The sequence below is a fragment of the Leptinotarsa decemlineata genome, unplaced genomic scaffold, assembly GCF_025532065.1.
Source record: "Leptinotarsa decemlineata unplaced genomic scaffold, Ldec_3_MD MMD2_tig00002159_RagTag_RagTag, whole genome shotgun sequence".
Lineage (NCBI taxonomy): Eukaryota > Metazoa > Arthropoda > Insecta > Coleoptera > Chrysomelidae > Leptinotarsa > Leptinotarsa decemlineata.
This window is the reverse complement of record NW_027412574.1, coordinates 531,972-549,150: the sequence shown is the minus strand read 5'-3', so window position 1 is coordinate 549,150 and position 17,179 is coordinate 531,972. Positions and strand designations below refer to the sequence as shown.

Here is a 17,179-nt window from a genome sequence, read left to right as displayed (position 1 = left end):
TTCTTTGCAAGAACATATTAGGTGTTAAAAGAACTGAATCTCTACAATCTTCATTATAATATGTTAGTTGACGAGAATTAACTATCGACTCACTGTCGCAAAGAATGGTGAGAATGTTCTCGTGTGACAAAGATGTTTTCTCCAACACTCTACATAGAAAGTTTTTACGATTCTTATCAATCTCTCCCACCAACCGTCCCACCATGCAGCTGTTGAAGGGTTGATCTTCCATTGTACCCACAAAATTCATTCAATTATCACTATCAATGATGAAAGGTCTGTCTCGTTCCGAAATTGATCTTCTCAATGACTAGACAACAATCTGTGGAACGTCATGAAAACCATTCTGAATGAATCGAAAGATAGCACATGTGTATAAACAAATCAAAAATTCTTTCCCTGATTCAATGAACCCGCTAAGTCAACTTCTGTTGCTTTGAAAACGAAGAGGGAACTTCAACAGATTTACTGTTGAGTCTTTGGCATACTACACATTCGGCATACTATGTATCTGACTGTTTTCCTTTCTTTGAGTACCCAGAAGCGTCCTCTCAGTAGGCTCTCAAGTAGGCCCTTTACCCCAACATGTGAATTTTCCAAATGTTTCTCACGAATACATTTTTCAACGACGGAATGTCCATAAGGTGAAACAAAAAAAAACGGAAGTATCGAAAATTTGTACGATCGGAAATTTTTGTCTTAATTCGAATAATACCTTTCTCTACTTTGGAAGGACATATTACCGTCTTAAGTTTAGGATCATGTACTTTTCACGGCTGACGTCAATGTTTTGATTGGCTATCGGTTTTGTCGTGGTTTCCTTTGGTTAAAATCTCCAAATGTTTCAACTGCAACTGCGGCAGTCAGCTCCAGTGGCGTGATCGAAATTTTCTCCTTCTCTCCTCTCCTTGATGCACTAGTATTTGCAGACTTTCCAACCTGTCTCACAAGGCAGGCGTTTTTTCTTCTTTGCTCGCTTTCAGTGTATTCCCAAGAAGGGCAAGAAAAATCTCCTCTACAATAATGGACCAGTCGCTTTGCTATATAAAAAATAATAGGGGAAGGATGTGTCTCTCAGACTAACTGTAAGTATCAATGAAGTGTAATCAACTAAAAAATATTTATTAATAGAGATTTTCTAATGAATATCAAAGGTGAATTGGATAAACGATTAGTTGTCCTGTCATGAATAGAAAACATTGGAGATGATTCAAATGCTGCTTCCAGTCTATTCCCAATAAGGGCAAGAAAAATCTCCTATATAATAATAGACCAGTTACTTTGCTATATAAAAATAATGGAGAAAGCCGCAAACCACCATATTCTCAAATATTTGAAAGGCTGCAACAATTGAGCGATCATCAAAGATCAACAATCGACTCATATTTGAAACAACGCAATCGATAATTCTCAGGTCTTTGGCAGTGTGTAGCATGAGAGTTTGCTGGCCAAACTCCGATGCTATGGCTTGTAAGGTCATTTTTGTGAATGACTCTCCAGCTTCCTGACATAACGTTACCTGCAGGTGACTGTCGATGAATATCTCTCATATACTTTCACCATCAACACTGGTGTTTTCTAGGGAGTCATATTGTTTTCAACCCTCTATTTATTCTATATCATCCAATATATATATATATATATATATATATATATATATATATATATATATATATATATATATATATATATATATATATTTGCTGACAGCAGCACACTCGTCTCGTCATTCCATTTGAATTCCAGGACATCGGCTGCGGATATACATCTTAACCGGAAGCAGGAGGTTGTATAAATCAATGAGAATCTACAGATGATTACGAATTGTGGTGAAAGTAACCAGGTTCAATTCGCGATAAAGGTAAATGTCTCCAAAACGGATATAACAATGTCAGGACAAAAAATTCTGCTTTCTGCTTCGATAAGTTTGTTGGGGGACACCAATATGTCTTGGGATAATCATGTCGCTGGAATTACAAAGGCTGTTTCACAAAAGCTTGTAACACTGATCCGAACCCGAAAACTGTGCAAACCCCAGCAACTTCCGAAGCCTAATAAACGTCACATCACACCTTCTTTAGACTATTGTTCACATATATCAAGCTCCGCCCCTAAGCATACCCTGAAGCTGCTAAATTTTATCAAGAAAAGAGCCATCCGCCTGACTGGAGACACGAACATCACTTGCAACCTTGATAATCTTGAACATCTCTGTTTTATAGATACTTTCAAAGAAAGTGTTCAAGTGACTTGGAAAATTTGATCTGAGGAGGTTTTTCCAAATGATTTCAATTTCCAGCGATTCAAATTCAACGTAAATCGCCACTTTCACACAGGCACCGCTCCTAAGTAGGGTTAGGTTAGGTAAAATGTGAGTGAGACTATTCGATCCTCCACCGCAACCTGCCAGGATTTATTGCGACTCACACCTATTCACACTCGATCAAATAAAACCAGCCTTGAGGATTTTTCTGTAGAGCTTGTGTTTTGTCCTAGAAAAAAATGATAGCATATCACTCAAAGCTCATCCGTTATTTGATTTCCGACTGTATACCAGGTTTTTTGCCAAACAAGTTTTCAATATGACTGTTCACGGTTTGTGACATTAACGTAAAGTTTTGTATCGATAGTGTGCTTCTGATGTTTCTCCACACATCATAAATCGGTGAGTTTACCAGTAAAATTGGCTTACCCTTGCCAACTCGTTGTTACAATATGTAAAGAAATTAGATTCAAAGGTGCCTTCAATGCAGTTGTTGATGAGGTTTTTATTACTTTTTTAAAAATTTGTGAGTTTAAGTTTCCTTCCTAGTTTGTTAAAAAAGGTGGCTTCATCTTAGGCCACTAAATCGAACAATTATATGCTCTCATGACTTTATCACCATTGAGTATATAGTCTATTTCAAAAGAGTGTAGAGTAATAAAATCTCATTAAGTATTCAAAAGCGCTACAGGGTGATCCGTCAATAAATTCTATCACTTCCCTAGTCCGCATTGCAAAATTATGTCGTTTCATAAAGAGCAGGTAGGTATCACCCTGTTTTAAGGGATTTGTCCATTGTTATCGACGGATAAATACTGAGCCAGAGGCGCGCTAGTGGGATAATTGCCAAAAGAATATGCATTCATGAAAATTATATTAAAGGAAATAAAAATTTAATACAGCAGAACAGTGTTATTAAAAAAATATAAAATGTAACAATAAAATATATACGAACCGAAATCAGGAAATACTCACAAACACACACGAACGAACTTTACGTATTGAAACACTTGTGGGGACTTTAAATCAATTTATTCACAAAAACGACAAGAACTTTACTGGATACGTTATTACAATTTGACACTTGAACAATACTAAAACTGTGAACTTCCCTTAACGTTTAACAACACTCTATTTATACCCTAATTGAATGTTCTAGAGATTACTAGGTACAATTTTCGAGAACCTTCCGAGAAAATAATTATTCAGCCTACCCTTAATTCTAAACCCTAACCTAAGCAAAAGTGTCACTGTCACTGATACACTGGTCTCTGTCCAGATTGCTTATCCCGCTACAGTATATTTACAATTCAATTAAATTATTCTACATCAGTATAGTCTTCATCCGAAGAACTGTCATCATCCCCTGGTGTTATAATTATAGGGTCAACCACCTGATCGACCAAGTTGTCCAGTTCCCACATTTTATCTTCCTCTTTTAAAACATGCTGGATTGCTTTTTGCCAGTTTTCTGATGTGATTTCCATAATGGCTTGATCAAACAATACCTTGGCATCTTTCATTTTAAATGTGGTATTGTGCCTTGCAACATATCCTTTAACTTGTGCCCATATAAGTTCTATAGGATTTAATTCGCAATGATATGGCGGTAGGCGTAGCACAGTTACTTTATACTTTTCTGCTACATCTTCTACGGCATATTTCATGAAGCGAGATTTATGTTGTTTTACTATGGCTAGTAGTTCCTTCTTTACTGAATTCGTCTCAAACTGAATACCTTTATTTGACAGCCAGTTAATAATTTCTTGCTTTCTCCAAGCTGAAGTTGGTACCTTCTCTAAGCGCCTTGAATGGTAGCTTGCATTATCCATAACCACGACCGAATCAGCTGAAAGAAATTTTAACATTTTCCCGAAGTAGTCTTCGAAGACATCCGAATTCATGTCCTCATGATAATCTCCCGTCCGGCACGACTCAAAGCTTAACAAACCTTCTTTTAAAAATCCGTCTTCGCTTCCAATGTGAGCAATTATAAGCCTCTTCCCTTTCCCGAAGGCACTTTAATACCCGTCGAAAGGCCTTCTATGAAAGCTTGGCGAGAACTTGTTATATTTTTATCTTGCCACATTTTTTTGACTATATAACCTTCGTTTATCCACGTCTCATCAAGATAAAAAATTTTCTTTTGCTCTCTGCGGTACTGCTTTATAGTTGTCAAATATTTTCGTCTCCAGCAAACAATTTCATCACTTTCCAGTAATAGTGCCTTTCGATTGTGCTTTTCCCAGGCAAAATTCATACTTTTTAAAGTTTTCCATAAAAGTTTTCTGGATATCAAAGGAATATCGTTATCTTGGCTTATCTCGATAAATATTTTTTCAAGAGTGGGTATTTCCTTTTTAAAATAAAACGAATGAACTTTTCTTCGAATGTCACATTTGGTGTCTTCATCTAAGATTTTTATTGGTCTTCCTGATTTTCTCTTGCATGGACTTACCTGGCCTGATATCTTTCTTTCTCGCAATAATTTAAAAATCGTGGACTGTCCAATTCCAGTAATTCGGGCACATCGCTCAACACTTTCTTGCACAGACAAACTAGGGTGATCGTGTTTTATGCAATCATATACATTTAAAATTATAACTTTTTCGCAAACAGATAGCGGAGAATTTTTTACACTTCTTTTCTTTGGAGTAAATGTCCCCATTTTATAACTTTTTCACTATTTCTATATCACAATATCACTGTACGTTTAATTGGTGTAGTAACAATTACTATTATAACTCGAATGTTTAAGACACCATTACAATATATTTAAACCCTTTTTCTTAATTACCTGGGTTTAATAGGTATTGCATGATTGGTGGGCAGGGTCAAAAAGGGATTATTATAATGACATGGCACCTCGGAACTAAGTGTTAACCCTTTTTTGAGAAATCATGCTCAAGTATATGAACCCAAATTGCATATTAAATAAGTTTACAAGAACCACTAAAATTAATCTTAATCTTTTTTTAAGAAATTTTACTTACCTAAATACATGTAGGTACTTAGTTTTAGACCAAATTACTTCCCAAAAATGGCCTTTTATTATTATCTATGTCTGTAATTTTTAATTTACTTTAATTATTAAGTTTAATAATCCTAAGATTTGCCTACGCCCATGAACGACAACGAAATTCAGGCAAATTTTATGACACTTCATGATTTATTACTCTACACTCTTTTGAAATAGACTATAGTCGTCATTCAGTCTAGATCACTCCTAGATATTTAACCTTTCTCAGTGTTGTAGAGGTCCTAACCCCTCTATCTTGATCCTCTATCTTATTATGGTCGATTTGAATGGGCTCAGGTTGAGCCCCTATTGGGGCCTATTGAACACGTCTTATCACTTCATCGTTATATTTGTCGTATACTAGGATGAGGAAGTCGTTTGTAGCACCCAGTATTTTATATCCATCATGGTGTAGGAGACGTGGGAACTAGGCCATCACAAGGTACCATAAAAATGGGGACGACATCCATTTTGGGAGTACTGTTCGTTGGAAAGTTCATACTAATGCAAGTTATAACAGGTATTAGCAAGTAAATTTGTTTTTGCTGTTGTATTGCTGATATTATTGTGACTGATGAAATTGTGTAAATGTTTGAATTTTACTAACAGCTTCGGCTACTGACTATGGAGATCTAGAACCGTTGGGACTGGAGAACAACACAGTATTTTTCAATCTCTTGTTGCGCATTACTTTCATCTATTGCCAATTACAATCTGTTGTGAGTATTGTTGAATCTTGAATGATTTTTCCTTGAATTTTCGTACCACTTTCTGTAGGCGAGATTTATAGAGGCAATAGTTGGCTTGCAACTGTTGTGGAACTATAGTTTTTTGTTAGAAGATGATTTTGATGGAAAAGGAATATATTCACCTACGCCTGATAGAATTATTACCTTTGTAATTTCAGAAGCAGATGTTGGATCATCAGAGAAGAAACAAATGCTGTGCCAGAGGAAAGTTCAAAAATGATTTTAAAAGTGTTTTTACTCAATACAACTCATGGTGATTCTACCAGAACTTTGTTATGCTGATTTGGACTATTTATTTGAATATCTAAATCTATCACTGAATATATGTTTACACTCTGAATAAGAGCGCTTCTTGCTGATTATTGATATTCGAAAATTCGATTAAAAGTAGCCAGTGCAATTATTAAAATTGTACCCTTCGTTGTGTTTCTTGGAAGTCGACTGATGCAACTCCACAAGACTTGGGGTTCTCGTAAATCCTTTCAGAAGAAGAAAAAATTTTAGAATTATGCTCAAATCCAATGAAAGTAATTGTTTGAATAATAATCCAGTGTGTTAGTTCTAGCACTGACCTTTGTATTGGTAAGTGTCAGATGTAAGTACTTCCAATTGATGTTCTGAAAAAATTGATTTGGAATTATATTTTCAAAACCAAGGGACCATTAAAGTTCTGACCAACAAGTCGATTATGCAAAGCTTTACTGAGTCTACCAAGAGAATATCAAGTCTTTCGACGCTAACATTATTCATAGGGTGGTACACAAAATGTCGAGATGAAATGAGAAATCATATATAGGCAGAAACTGCACTTGGTTTTCATCAAAATTTTGCGAAAGAATTAACTTTGAGTATGTCGTCAATTTTTTTTATAAGTAGTAGAGGCTACCGTTCCAGAGTTGTACTCTGTTACTCAACGAAACGTGTTAACCAAGTCGCCAGCAGTGACTCAAGCGTGACATGGATATGAAAGTTATCGCCATGTTTCATCATATCCACAATGAAGTACTCTCACAATCCTCATTAAAAAAAGTCAACAATTGAAATCAACACTAGGAAACGTGATTCTCCACTTCTTCCAGGTAATTCCAGTGGATAATGAAAGAAAATCCCTCGAAGCGTTCTCGACGGATAAAATTCCCTTGAGATCTTGTAGATTAGAAAACTTATACACTTTCAGCTAACAAGTTCAAAAGAAATTCCCTTCCAGCAATTGAGTGCGAAAGTGGTTTCGGTCATTTTTTCAGTCCTTTAATACATTATAAAAAGACATTTTGATCGGAAATCTCCTGAAGCCATATACATAACTTGTTCATTCGAGTTTCTCTCAGAGTATGGTGAGATAATTTTATTTTTTAGTGTTTTGGAATCACTTTTGAATTGTGTGAATTTCTGAAAATTCTGTTCAATGAATTGAAGGACACTTTGAATATGGATGTTCCTGAAGGAGAATAAGTAGGTAGTTCCGGAAATCCTCGACGAATAATATAATTAATAGAAGCTCTTCACCAAATCAAGTCATGTTGTTTCTATGGATTCAGATAAAACTCTCACTTATATTCAAAGGTGAGACCTCGTTAGTCCTCAGCTCGCACAAGTTTCTCAATTTCTGGGAGTTATTCGTATGGGGGCGACAGCTGATTAGCAGAAAAACAGATTTGAAAAGAAACAGATTTTAAAAAGATGTATCACTGTTATTTTCATAAAATAAAAAAATCATGGTAGTTCAAACCAAACGTTAGTTGTTGACAAATACTCGTATATCTATTGTAAAAGTAATCTTCATACAACCACATCACTACCATCATCATGCCCATGAATTGAATGCATATACTAACTCAGGATTAGTAAAATGTCAGTTTCAATTAACGGATTCCTAGCAGATTGACTCAGTGAATAAATATCAAAACACAAAACTACCTAAGGTCATACCATATTGAAAAATAATACTCAAGCTTTAGTACTCTGTAGTTCAGAAATTGAGACCTTTGGGGCATATAATTGTATAAATTGTTTTTTCAATTGAACCCAAAAAAACCCTCCTGAATATCGGCAACTTATCAAAAAACACCTTCTTTATATATAACAAACCGTTTAATTCAATGGCAGTATTAAATATGTAACGAAGGTGTCAGCAAAGGCTCTGATTCGTTCTGAAAGAATATTATAGATGTGTTATCGTCATGACATCGATGGAATGGAAATTCTCTCTGGATATCACAGAAATTCATTGGAAGGTATTTGACGAAACCAATTTGAATGTAAAATATAACTGCAGAGACGTATAATACCGTATCAATTTTTGTTTGAAGGTGGTGGACAATGTTCCATAGTGAATTTGATTGGTTCGGAATTCCATTGTTTGACATGATTCGAAATCCCTGAAAAAATTAAATTGAAAATTGAAATGAATACCTGAAACTAACATTCACTATTTCTGACAGTCAGAAGGGTCTTCCTAACATCAGTCCACAAAAAAATAGCATGGTAACAATATAGGGCACTATCCGCTTCACTTGCAAACACCATTGACTTTCTGCAAATCAATCATCCCACTGCTGAAATTTCCATATTCGTTGACTTCAATGTCCACAATATCGAATGTCTCGAATTTTCAAATATCAATGACGAACAAGGTCGCGAGGCTGAGGCTTTTGCGATAAGCATGGCATGAGCATAGCAACATGGCAGCGAACCGTTCAAATGTGTGTAAAAGTGCTCCGAAAAATAAATCCTGTAATAAGTGTAAAAAATACCTAGTCAATGGGGTAAAGTGCACCCTATGCGAAATCAACTTCCATACAAGCTGTGCGAGAAATATCAATGTCAAATTTCTCAACGAAGACATAGTAATATGTTGTTCTTCCGAAAAAGTTAGTGGTGATAACGACCAAGCGTTTTTTGATGCGATGGAAAACCTAGCAGGCGAAAGTAAGGTAGTTGATCTTAAATATTTTTAATTATATTTTAAAACAAAAAGATGAAAAAGAAATTATACAAGAACTTCGTGACAAAATAGATTTGATGCATGAACAACTTGTTCTATTGAAAGAAATGACGAATGTTTCACCCGTAAAAAGTCTGTAAAAGGCCTGTAAATCTGAACCCTCTCAACAGCGTTACCGGGTGTTCAAAAACTTCAGTCTAACTATTACCGAAAAATATGTAACACAACCCTTTTTGCGACTTGCCACGCAAAAAAAATGTGAAGAGATTATGAATTTAGCGAATAATATGGAGGCCAGTAGCAGTGACTGGAAACTAGTCAAAAGAGCAAACTGGAAAAGAAAACTGATTGTTGGGGATAATAGTTCTATCAAAGTAAATGATATAGAACTGAAGGGCATTCCAAAAATGGCTTGTCTACATGCATACCGGGTTGATCCCTCGATGACTGCGGAGGAGCTTAAAAGGTCTCTAACTACTCATTTCTCTAAAGTTAAAATTGAGTCTCTAACTTCCAAAAATTTATGAATCCCATTTTGATATTGCGATGGATCCAACTTAATGGTCCAAAGCAGCATACGTTCAACGTTTTTTAAACTTTCGGAGGTCCGTAAATCCTCCACCAACTTGGGTGAAATACCAGAACAAGTCGATAGTATGGGCTATAAGTTTCGATTCGTGTTGAATGGACATACTATTAGTAAAATTAGGTGGTTAGGCTCATTCGATCCGGAATATTGTCTAGATCATTGTGAAAAAGAAGCAAATTAGTTCATAAAAATTCTGAAAGTTATAAACAATTGAAGACCCTAAAAAGCAGTGTTCGGTTTTGTTGTTTATAGTTCGTAAACTATAAATATTTTTTAATTCTGAAAAAAAAGATCCTTGAAGAGGAGGAAATATAGGTAATAAAAAAAAGTTCCAACTTTCGAAACGGAATCTCCATTATTTATAATTTTAATTTAACGCTGAATTTACGTAACTTGAAGATATTTTTAAGGTACTTTAAGTAAATAGAAAAATTCAAAAAATTCATGATATAATCTAAATACACTAGAGAACTGATTCCTGTTGAAATTTCTCATTAAGTTATTTTTTCAATAATCTAGACAACTGTTGATTAACAAAATTTTCATAAACTTCCTTTATCGTTCAAAGTAAAATAAATATTTAAATAATTACCATAAAATTTTTTCGCTTCGTGGAGCCCTTCTTAAATACATACAAAAAAAGATTCTATTTTATTCTGTTAATTTGTAGTGAACTGTTAATTATGATTTAAGAAAAGGAAAAAATGTCTCAACTAATAATTTAAACAGTAGATATATAAAAAACCGATTATAAAGAATTAAATATTATTATTAAGAAATTTTTTTTCACAGAAACTCATTTACTTAAGATGCACTGTTTGGAACCTTTGGTGTAATAATGAATATTACTGGAGTTTTTTCCCCAACACCAAATCGTTATTTTTAACACCTCAACACGTGTTTCGATCACCAAATGATCATCTTCAATGAGGAAGATTAAAACAGTTTTGATCTTTCTATTGGATATTGGCTTTTTTTAAACAGCAATCTCAATTTCCGTCAGCACTACGATAATCTCACTAAAATACTCAATGAGCAGAGTTATGTGTTAAGAAACCTGAAAAGAATTCTAGACTACTCTGGTCTACTTTTATATTACCATGGACAGATATAATCAAGAATTAACTATGGAATTATTGTTTAGGGAAAGTCTCCACCTGCACACAATGTTTCTGTAAGGCAAAAGAGAATTATTAGAACCATTGCGAACGCATCACGAACATCATAGTGCAGAATATTATTCAAAAAAATGAAAATTTTGCCTCTACCTGCTCTCTACTTTCTGGAAGTTTTGTTGTACATCTATAAAAATAAAGATTTTTTCAAACAAAACCAAGCTTTCCATGAAAAGAATACCCGCATCAAACATATTTTCACATCTCTACTTCTGAACGCGTTTGAGATTTTAGGGCTGAGATTATACAATGCACTTCCGGAGTTTTTCCGTATTATAACCAAGGAACAAGTATTCAAACATAAAATAAAACAACTACTTTTTGAAATTAGCCCCTATAAAATCGATGAGTTTTTTTATCTACATTAGTAAAAATGTTTTGTATTATTTTTTATTGTTGCTGCTTTGTTCAGTTGTTTCGAAAGCTCTTATCATCATTTATATTTGTATTTCATATATGTATCTGATATGTACTGACTTGTTCAATTGCTCCTTTCAGGCTTATTCTAATGGATCAATAGAAATATTATTATCAATATTACCTTGGCAGGGAGCGAGAAGCCTTAGGCAGAGGTCGAAATAAAGCTCTGTTGGGCAGGGAGATACCCGTTACCATCAGCGGGGGCGTCTCCCATACCCCTCCGTAGGTTTATGTGTTGGCGTATCCACCTCGATTATCTTAATGCTCAGCAATTGAACTTCCTCCTACTTCCCCCTGTTCCCTACCTTTTCTTTTTCTAACCCCCCCCCCCTCCAACAACCGACCACCAAATGTGGCAGGATTGTACATATGCTTTTATTTTTGAGTAGAGGAATAGGAAATAAAGTATATTGACTTTGATTTAATTTTTTGGTTTTAAATTTACTTACAAGATCGCTAACAAATATTTTGAAAAGCAGTGGGCTCATTACAGTTCATAAGAGAACACTACTTACTGCTGGGTACAATTTTAAAAATTGCTCATCTATTCGAACACGGCAATATCTATTCGATAAAAAATCTAGAATCTGAAAGAAAGGGTCTGTAACACCAAAATGCTGAAATGGGACTCTATCAAATGTTTTTTGTAGGTAGATTAATAGACGGGACGACTCACGTCAAGTTCAGAAGAACAATACAATGCTTTTTTTGAGTACTCCAATCTCTAAAAAAGAACCAGTTAGAGTTTTTCCATGCTTGGGTCAATTTTTTCCCATTTACGTATGAATCAATTTATCAATTTTTCCAAAAGAGAAGCGAGTGTTGACTGGAATTGCTTCATAATGGAATATTATCGGGACCAGCACAACTCATTTCATTCTTTGAATAGAGTTAGGAATTTTGTCTTTGGTAAATGTGATATTTCCGAATTCCTGTCTATTTCTGGTTTGGCTTTCAAAGGAGGGATGAATAATAACTATTTTGAAAGGCAATGATCCCTCAAACTCCTGGGAAAAAATGTTCGCACCATCATCACATTAGACACTACTTCATTGCTCTTATTTCAGAGAGGAAAAGTTCTGATTTTCGATTCGAGAGTTCCTTTCTTATAATAAAAGAAAATTGTTTGTTGCTTGTTGTTTGTATTAACAATTTTTTTCATGAGTAGATTTGGTTTGAGTATTGCCTGTATGTATCATAGGCCTCAACGTCGTTATCACTCCTGTATTTATTCCAGAGTTTTCGCTTTTTGTTGATTCCTTTTTCAATATCCACATTGATTTATGGTTTTCTATCAAGAAAACGTTTTGTTTCCGTATTAAACTGATGCGAATAGTCAATTCGATCGCTTAGAAATTTCCATGAAGCTTTTACATATACATTGGGTAATGCGATTGAACTAGGATTTTATTTATATTCACATGACCTCCTCTCAAGAAATCCTTGAATTATTCATTGTTCTCTTTTGATATAATCAGAGAAATTTGTGAGGTTGCTAGGACCAAACAGAAGGAAACAGACCTCCGTTTTCGTCACGTATTGGATACTGCCTAGTAAAACAAAATCACTGTAACTCTCTTTCAAGGTATTCACATCAACATGTTATTTTTTTCAATGGCATTGTTCACTATTGGGACATTATTGGGCTCTATTCAATCCACCTGCGACCAATCCGAATGAATTCAGAGCAGATCAAAAACAGAAACAAATAATCAATTCATTACACAGGAATGCATCTTCAAAAACCTACCGAATAGACATCAACCATTTTGTTTTGATTATTTTATGGTATTGAAATGATGATAGAATCAATATTCAGTTTCAACTCACCACTTATAAATCTGTTGGTTCCCAACTTTTGAAAAATTTTTCACATACGAGAATTTGAGAGCTAATATTTCTACGTACGACGAATATTGTTTCACCGTCAACCGGATATTGAATAGGAATGTATCCTGGTAGAATGAAGATCTGGCAAGAATTAAACAACAAACTAGAGAAACCATTGAAAGAACTAAATATAAAAGTTCCTCAACTGAATACAACGAAGCCCTGAGAAAATCCAAGAGAGAGTCATGGACAAGGCAATGCGAAAAGATCGAATATACCCGAGTAGGCACAAGACTCTATGAAATACTTTCGAAGGGCCCTCAGATATCGATGAATAATCTAAAAGAAATAGAGGAGAACACAAAAACAGAAGATGAGACTATAACACAGCTTCTCCGGGTTCACTTTCCCGGGTCAAAAATTAAAAATTTAATTCAGAGTCCTGAACAAATTAAGAACTGAAATTCATTGAAAGCACGTTCAGAGAAAAATGGCTGACGGAAAAGAAAATGGTAGATTCAGAGAACATTTGAAAGGCCATAAACCCATTCCAAACTTGAAATTCGCCGGGACTAGATGGCATTAATCCAGTCATGCTGCAAGAAGGACCGGAAGTTTCACTTAAAAAATTGTGTTTTTCTCAAGGCAAGTTTGGCTTCGAGATTCATACCAAAAGCATGGAGATTGATCAGGGTCATTCCATAAACTGAAAAAATCGAATAGGACTCGACGAAGATCTTGAGATCAGTCAGTTCCATGTCATATGCATCAACGACATAAGAAAAACTACGTGACTATTAGAGACATAGCACTGGCTAGCAGATTACTGTGCAACCAATTTATAAACAACCCTAATCATGTTATAGTTATAAATATTACTGGAGTTTTTCCCAACAACAAAAGTGATTTTAACACCTCGACACGTGTTTCGATCACAAAATGACCATCTTCAAGAGGATAATTCACTTGAAGATGATCACTTGGTCATCGAAACACGTGTCGAGGTGTTAAAATAACCCAAATTATGTTTGAGTTATATCAATATCATATTTCATCAGAAAAGAAAGTTTACATACAAGGCTTCCCTTAAAAAAAACCATGTGCGTTACTTAACTGTATTTTTCGAACTCTCTCCCAGGTTACCGGACCTCAACCCCTTGACTTCATTTTTATCTTGATAGTTCATGCTAGAACCTCTGGCATAAAGTATATCTATTGAAAATACTTTCCCAACATCAGAACAAAATTACGGTCTCTCGAAGCGCGTTTCACTAACCAAGTAAGCGTCCTCAGAAGATCATTATCATCTCTAATTTCATTGATGATAATACCGTATTCAACCCAATTACAATACTGTAAGGCCCATATACTTGTATCTACGTATCTATATTTTGAAGTAATTTTCACCCATGCTATTTGATTTCGAAATTCCTTCATTTTATTTTACCTAATCCGCATATCTGTATTATATGTACATTTATATCTAGGAAATGATATTTTTGTTTATGGAAATAATATACCTCGACATTACGCGCCCCAGTAAACCATAATTTTCTCTCGACGTTCAATTTTCTCTCCAATTTATCACAGAAAGAATTTTTCCATGAGCATAATTATTCAACTCGTAGTGGAATTCAAAAAACTCCTTTCTCAGTTCAAGAAATAGCCGATTAAATCAACTAGCTGATTCTATCGAACAAGTGAAGTGCCCAAAGGACAAGAGCAAAAATTAATAGTCAGCTGAGATCGCCGCAAGTTCTCAACGGATTGTTAGAGATGAACAAGAAAAAAAGAAGTAGCACGTTTTATTCCTCATCAAGCTGGTTTTTTAATTTATCTCAGTCGAATAGTTTCACCTTGCCTGGAATCCGCAAAATCTATACGTTACTTCTCTTCTGAATCTTCATTACATAATAACTCGATCGATGGTTGAGTAGATGAATAAAATATCTCTTATTGTTCATTTCTCGCAGTGACCAATAAAACTTAATTAACAGCATACCATTTACTTAGACTTAAGCATTCTTATTTGTTTATTCCTTGTAGTGACCAATTAAACTATCAATAGAATACCACTTACTCAGACTTAAGCATTCTCATTTGGTCTTTGCAGTGACTAATTGAACTTTACGAGTATCAATGCAAGGAACATTCACAAGTCAAATCTGAAAAATAAAAATGTCCTCAGAATCCAAAATAGGTCCCAATTGTCTGGATTCCAAGAACACATTTAAAAACAAGCATTGCAAAATTGAAATTATAAAAATTCAGATTCTGAAACTGTAATTTGATGAAGATGTTAGTATACATACTAGAACGTATTACTTATAAGATATTTTTTCAAATGTGATAGTTTGAATTTTTTATAGTATAAAATATTCATCAACTGGTGAGATCATTCCTGAGCACAATATTGATATCAAACTATTACTCACTAATCTGAGGGCGAATTTGAAAAATATGAACCGCACAATAATTATTTCACTCTCTTAACAAATACACAGGCACAAAATTATTAAATTTGTTTTCAAACTCCGTTTACAATTGTAAGAAAGAATTGATTCAAAAACTTCGATTCAATCATTGTATATTTCAGTAAAATTCAAAATGGTACGTGTCTTCACTCAACAGGTCGCGAAACTTTTTGGGAAAAATCGTGGAGCTGTATCAACAACGTAGATAACTCGCGCTGCGCAATCTGAAACTGGGCGTCTCGATGTTGGTGGTCGCTTGCCGTGAAATTGGCGCGTCTGCGTCACCCTCATCTCTCCCATTAGAGAGGGTTATCTTCGTTGATTTCGAAAATCATTTTTACTCTTCGTATGACATGTCTTGTTTTATGAATAGCAAAAACGTTTTTTGGTTTTATACTTCTTCATTTTCACACAAAAAATTTAGCAAACTCCCAAAGAAATAAAATAGCTACAATGAAAAATGTTCAAGATGTGTAGAGCATAAACAGAAGTTTCATTCAGCGACAAACAAACAAAAGGACAAATAAAATATATATACAGGGTGTCCCTGGACTTCCTCTTTTCCTCTCGGGAATATATAGATGGGGTCAAAATATTACCAGTACTTTATATAACTTTTTTTCCTAAAAGTCTTCGTAACCAAGTTACGGGCCCTCGAAGTTACAAAATGAAAAATGTTTTTCTTTGATAACTTTCCAAGTGAATATTCAAAATCATTCAAATTTTGGTAATTGACTAAACAAATGAATTCCGTCGATGAGCTTTCATGCAGGAGTCAGTTGTTTTGCTACAAAGTCAGGAACGGACTACCCCCGATGGTCCACACCCCAAAACTTTGAAATGACAGATATTTTTCAATATTTTTCAACAAAATAAGGTTACTCGGACAAATTTATGAATAAAAATACTCGTGTGGAAAGTCGATCGGAGCAACGAGTCTTGATAAAAATGTAGTACTACTCGACGACATCAAACCCGCTCGTCCACCATTATTTTAAATGAATAATTATCAAAGCAGAAATAATAATGATAACGTTAATTCAACAACATTTATAACAGGAATAATACAAAGTATGCTAAAATGAAGTCGTAAACAAAAAGTACAGTACCTATATGGAAGTTTATGTCACAATTGTGATAGCAGATATTTTTTCAAAAGAAATATCAAGTTCTGTAGATTCGTGGTGTTTTTAAACTAACAAGCTACTCTAATAAGAAATATCGAATTCATTCCATATTTTGTATGTACATAATACGTGTGGAATAATCACGTTTCGTGTTGATCAGTTATCTGAATCTTATGAAACTCAACATTCGAATGTTTCAAATTCTTCTTCACAGCTAAACTGTTGAGGAGTTCCACTGATAATTATAATTTTATGGGAGAAATTCTTTAACACGAATCTAAATTTAGCTGAAAAAACGCACATCGGAAAAAATATTTACTATACTAATAAAAAGCAAACGAATGAACTACAAAAACGGCTACACATGATCAGGTGAAAAATATCCAGGGAATAATTATGTTCCATTTCTTTCACAGATGTTGACAAAAAAACCTTTTAGAAAGTTTTGATAAAAAATGAGAAACTGGAATGCGATTTTGTTTTGTTGAGTGGTGCGTTGTCATATGACTATCATTGTATTGTCAATATTCTATAGGATACTTTGAATTTTTTTGATATGGCCGAACAGTTTACATTCAATGAATATGCA

General features: G+C 34.5%; 1 long non-coding RNA gene across 1 annotated transcript in view; it reads right to left on the bottom strand.

Annotated features, from left to right (window-relative positions):
- The window catches only part of LOC111509400 (uncharacterized), a 366,192-nt gene extending 350,387 nt beyond the window's left edge, over nt 1-15,805 (bottom strand). The window contains exon 1 of the long non-coding RNA XR_012465823.1: nt 15,425-15,805. This is a non-coding gene — a long non-coding RNA (uncharacterized lncRNA). The remainder of the gene's footprint in view (nt 1-15,424) is intronic.
- Between the last annotated feature and the right edge of the window lie 1,374 nt (nt 15,806-17,179).